The 5,952-nt window shown below is 40.8% G+C and overlaps 1 long non-coding RNA gene across 1 annotated transcript; it reads left to right on the top strand.

The window, feature by feature from the left end:
* Positions 1-3,039: 3,039 nt before the first annotated feature.
* Positions 3,040-5,037, top strand: LOC140073063 (uncharacterized). Its single transcript, XR_011849188.1, has 3 exons — positions 3,040-3,547; positions 4,463-4,638; positions 4,725-5,037. It is a non-coding gene; the product is annotated as an uncharacterized lncRNA (long non-coding RNA).
* The last annotated feature ends 915 nt before the right edge of the window (positions 5,038-5,952 follow it).

Raw genomic sequence — 5,952 nt, 5'->3', positions numbered from 1 at the left:
ACGTATCTAGCCACCGGGACGTACTATAACGTCCTGGTGCACCTAAGGGTTAAAGGGGTTTTCCACAAACACAAGTCAGGACCTATCCATAGCATAAGGCCTAATTTGCTGATCAGTAGATCACAAAAACGATGGGGTCCCAAGTACCTCCGTATGGCCCCTTGTCGCTCCGTCAGACTAATGGAGCAGACCGCCGCACATGAGTGTTCTTGTTTTTCTCCATTAATCTCTATGGAGCTGACGGAAATTGCAAAACAATCTCGGTCAGCTCCATAGAGAGACTAGACTTGCTCTCCGGGTGACAGGGAGAAGGGAGATGCGGTTTGTTTTCACTTCTCGATTCTCCAACTCTTACAGCATCACACTGAAGGAGCGCAATGCACGGAGGCGCAGAACCGGCTCTGCAGCCGGCTCTATAGACTCAACGCTCTAAAGGGATTAATCAGAGCTTCGGGCCAGATTAGACCCAGTCCAGCTCTGATCAGAATCCCCAGTCACAGGTGGTGGTTTTCCTATGTGTCTGAGACACATTACTGGCGCAAATGCGACACAATCGTGGCACACCCTACATTATACACAGGCAAACACACTTTTAGTGCAGTTTTCACTACTCTTAGTAACTGTGCCCCACTCTTTGGTAGCTGCCATGGAGATCTGTGTAATCATACCTTTGCTTTAGCAGTAAGTAGCAGCAGGACCGTGAACTGTAATCCAGATCTGCAAATCTTTCATCCTGAAGAGCTTTCTGCTCATTCTATTGAGCTGCTCCACAGCCTCTCCCCTACACTATGAGATTTTATTACAGTGAAATGTTCATAGGAGAACTTGAAGGCCAAATTTATACAAGCCCAAGAATGTTATGAAACCCCTGGCAGGCTCTTTTATGGAAGCATATGTCAACATATTTAAAGGGAATTTATCCATAAGTAGATTTTTGACCTATTCGAACAATATAGAAATATAATTTTTACATTTTTTTTTATTTTTTGATATTATAAAAAAATGTCTACTTGGATAGAATCAGATTGTACGCTGTGTCCTATTTACTGATAGCATGTTATACAGCGGAAGGAGCTGAGCAGGTAAAATGTTAAAGAGCAGGAGAGGCTAAGAATATTTCACATAGTATCCTATCTGCATGTAGCATGTTATAAAGCAGGGTGAGCTGAGCAGATAGTAGTTTCCTATCTCTACTGGATGCCAAAATCTTGCACTTAAACAATAAAGCACATTAAAAGCATGTTGGGCATAATGGGGCACATTTACTAAGAACAGGGCAAACTGCACTGAATGCTTTTTGCCTGTGTATAGTACAGGGTGCACCAGATTCAGGATTTCTGGCGCACGTTCTTGATGAATCTGTCGCTTCCCTGCACTGCCCTGACAGATTGCACCACTTTTTTGGGTGAACCTTTAACATAGGGCTTGCAACGCAATTCTGTCAGGCTTTGTATGATAAATCTAGCACACGGCTTGAGTGCTGGAACGCCCCCTTAATCGCATGAAGGCTAGTGCAGTTGCGCCATATTTTTTCCACTTTTAACCCCAAATAAGAATATAAATGAAAAACATTTTTTAAACTTTTATTACGTTTTCACTAGCTCTATGTGTCCCGAGAAAACACTGCAAAAATTTTTAAGGTAGCACGCAAAAAAAAAGTTATGGCCCTTAAACCACCGCTTTTGAATTTTAGCTAAAATGCCTGGTCACTAAAGCCTTTTCAGGCCGCGTCACTAAGGGGTTACATTATCGGCAGAGGCTACTGTGGTGTGAAAAAGCCCGGGAGCTCTGGGAGCAAAGGCTATTCTACGCCCTCATAGCCTCTGTTGTCCTGCCTCCTTGGTGTGCTTGGCATGCTCCTGGTGCAGCTTGTGTGTGAACTGTAGTCTTTCCGCCGGAGCTCTGCACATGTTCCAGCCTGCACAGACCTCTGAAGGCACCGGTGACACGCAGGTTCATGCAAGATCAGGAGTGCCAATAATAATCTGCATATTTGCTAGATAAAGATAAAGATCAACTTTCCCAGCAGCCAAGGATAAATGAAAAACAGTTGCAGCAAAAGGAAAAAAAGTAATAATCTCATCTTTATCAATGCATTTTCCAGCACTGGTCACAGATCCCACCATACATGTTATTGGTCAGATAACCATTTCTCAAGTTCACATATAAGTGACGTGTTAGCGATAGTGTTGCTGGCCAATAATTCATTCAGTTTAATCTGATCATCCTCCCCAAATGGAAGTGGCATGTGTCTGCCATGAGACTGCCTCGTTGTGCACCAGTTGGATAGTTGTTTGCACATAAAACCATATGACTATCATAATCTTATTTGAACTAAAGTCACATTGAAGAAGATATATGTATCTATGGTAATGAACGATGAGGGTTATGTAAGTACAGAGCAGATAAAAGCAATCTTTATGATTATAATTGCAGTGTATAGTGTCCATTTTAGGACATGGACAGAAGTCAGAGTGATAGATCATATAATGGCATATTTTATACCTAACACTGACACCTGAGGCTGACATCTGAGGCTGACACCTGAGGCTGACCTGTAGCAGTACTTCTTCTCACCATTCCTTCTTGGTTTTAAATGTGAGATCTGTGCAGAAGTGTGAAAGTAAATGACGGGGTGTGGTTCAGATATAGTGAATATTATAAAGTAGATACTGCAGCTTCCAAAGGTAAAATCAAACACATTTTACGTTAAAGGAATATAGGACAGCCAAAGTACAAAACTTCTGCATCTAAATGATAACTAACTCATGGTCAGCAGGCATCTTGTAACAAACAGTACATATCATTACTTCAGCCCTTTTCCATTTTTGCTTTTTAATACAGGGCTATGATAATGTTTATGATTTGTGTTTTAAATTTTCTATGTGCTCTAGGCAGGGCTGTATGAGGTCCACTGAGGACAGTCTGGTCCAATTCTTTTATATTCAGAGTCAAATATCCATGTCATGTTTGTTAATCACTCTGAAAGACCTTTAAAGCCATTATAATTTTTTACCGTTTTGCTTTTTATAGTCATATGACATTAATCAAGGAATGGAATTGTTTTGGAATTGTTTTTGTTTATGGTCATTTGACAACATCCCCTGCATCTTCCAGCCCCGATTGACATCTGCCAGACCGGCTATTGCATGGGCAGTACTCCGGAGTGACCTTCCACAACATAAGATACGTATATGTAATTTCTGTGTTTGTGGCATCATCACAGCTTGAAAAATGTGAGCACAAATGTGATGCCAACTCATGTGTCTTAAATATCTACATTGTCTTTTCAGTATCGGAAGGGAATCTTTTGTTTTCCATTGATATTGTGAACTGGACATCACTGATGGCAGCACTCATTGCTGCAGGAGGCCTGGTAACAGTGAGTACATATGAGAAGTATTTACCACTCTACTAATCTGTCTCTTAACTCCTGGTTGTGAGCGTCAGTTCAGGAAACTGTAGCATTGAATATTTGTCAGCTGGGCTTGCTGCACCCGGGCCCTCTCCTGCACCAGGCTATGCTTTGCCTTGGGTCCTAATACTGGTGAGTATTTATTTTGTCTGCTCGAGGATCTCTATTATTAATTTTCTGATTTGGCCATTGTATTTATTATCTATTCTGTGGTCTGTATTACTATTATCTATTGTCTGCTCTATTATTTGTGCTGTACTGTGGTTGTTGGTGCTTCCAGGGTGCTCGATAATAATGCAGCCCCTTGGACCAATAGAAGTCATGCACCTCTGGTCTAGCGTTTTTAAATGAGCAGACATTTGGCCAGACATTTATTTGTTTGGGTCCAGGGTTGCGCTATAATTTTCAGTGGGATGTAAGTTTGTGGACAAGGGATTAATGATTTGGCACACAAACAAAAACGTTAAAATTGTCTCCCCATTCATTAAGGTGAAATAGATCCCCATAGATTAGCTTTTAGCTGCTCTGGAAAAGTGTCGGATTCACAAGCAGCTCCATAATTTTGTGCACAAAAAATCCCCAAGAACACTGCACTTCTAGGAGAGGCTGCTCAGCATATCAGCTTGGATAAGTTCGACACAAGGAAAACAACCATTTAGATTAACAAAAAACAAACCAGACATACTCACCTGACCTCCACTTCATTCCAATCCCAGCGCTGGTCATTCTTAATGTTGACTCGCCTATTAAAAGAGACTTATAATTAGCAGGCACTCTCGGCTGATAATTATGCATGGCCTCGCTACCTCCCTCTCCCTTGCTCCCAGCATGGAAGAGGGACGTGCGGGCCGTGCATAATTAGCAGCCTGGATCGCCTGACATCTTGTTCCCGCTCTCCAGTATGCTACTTATAAGTCTTTTTTAGGCAATCCCAGCATGCCAACATTATAGAAGATCAGCGTCGGGTTTGAAATGAAGAGTAGCACAGGTAAGTATGTCTGGTTTGTTTTTTGGGTACTCTAAATTGTTATTTTCCTTTTAATACAGGGTGAGTCAAAAGTCCCAAGACAACATCTTATTAAAGGGAAAGGGAAAATGGCATATGTGAATACCCCAGCAAGTAATGGGTGAGAGGTCTATCTATTAGGCTATGTCTGGAACTAGGCTGCCATCCTGTAAGCCACTATATTGGATAAAGGACAAGTTTTTTCAATGGGAAGGTGGTATGTAGAAAATCAAAGAAGACCAGAATTATTTCAGAAGTCTCTCCTATATTAATTATTAACTGTTTCAAAATTCTATTCTATAGCGCACACAGATTACGCAGCGCTGCACAGAGAGCTTGTGAGAGCAGTCCCTGTCCCCAATGGGGCTCACAATCTAATCAACTTACCAGTATGTTTTGGAATGTGGGAGGCAACCGGAGGACCCAGAGAAAACCTGTACAAACACGGAGAGAACATACAAACTCTTTGCAGATGTTCACCTGGACGGGACATTCCTTAATAAATTCATCCACATATCATCAATATACAGTTTATATGAAGAAATACCAATATATATATCAATATCAAAAAAAGTGTTCGTCAAGTACATGCAAAATTTCAGTGTGTTTAACAATATTGGTATTGATATTTCATTTTGACAAATCTGTTTGTGTTACCCAAATGTAAGGAGCATGTGCCTGACATGAGATCACCTTGTGTGCCGATGTCACTTGGATCCATGTTTATCTATAAAATAGTATGACTGTCACAATCCCTTTTGTAATAGATCTACAATGATTTAATTTCTTCATGCTATACCCAAACTATGCACATAGAACAAAAACTTTAATCACTCATGTTTTAAGATTGAATAAGCTTTTAATCCCTTAGGTGTCAAATGTGAAAAAAAGTGGTTGGGGTGCAAGAACCCCATCATTAGGATGATTGCTATTTCCATTAGGGTTTCCATTGCAGCTGGAAGCATCTTAAATGCAACCAGTCCTGTCATCTGTCAACTACTATTACAACCTGCTGGAGTTATATTGTGATTATTTTAATCTTTTTCCTTAAAAATACTTTAAAAAACGTAAAAAAAACAAAACATAAAAAGCAAGCATGCTCAACAAGTAATCAACAACATATTCTATTGAGTGGGCTTTCATATGGATACTATATTGTTTCCTGCTTATAAGAGACGCTTTGTGGAGTTGGTGCTTTGGCAATTTATGACTGTCCAGGACTTGAAAGACCAGCTGCAACATCTGTGGTCATGTGTGCTGCAGGATTCCATATGGAATCTGAATGCCCAGCAGTAATTTATCATATATCAGAGCTATAGGAGGAACAATATGGTAATAGAGCATCCTTTCTATTGTACAGTTCTCTCCTGCAAACAGGTCACATAATGTATCCTACTTGCCCATAGATGTTGCAGCTGGGTCTGTAGATCGGGCACAATCATAGGTTTCTCTACCTGAAGTGCCAGCTTGCCCCTTAATTCCTGCTTACAGATAAATCTGGGATCAGTGATTCCAATAAAGGGGTTCAATC

Source organism: Engystomops pustulosus, chromosome 1, assembly GCF_040894005.1.
Source record: "Engystomops pustulosus chromosome 1, aEngPut4.maternal, whole genome shotgun sequence".
NCBI lineage: Eukaryota > Metazoa > Chordata > Amphibia > Anura > Leptodactylidae > Engystomops > Engystomops pustulosus.
This window is presented reverse-complemented; position numbering and strand designations above follow the sequence as displayed.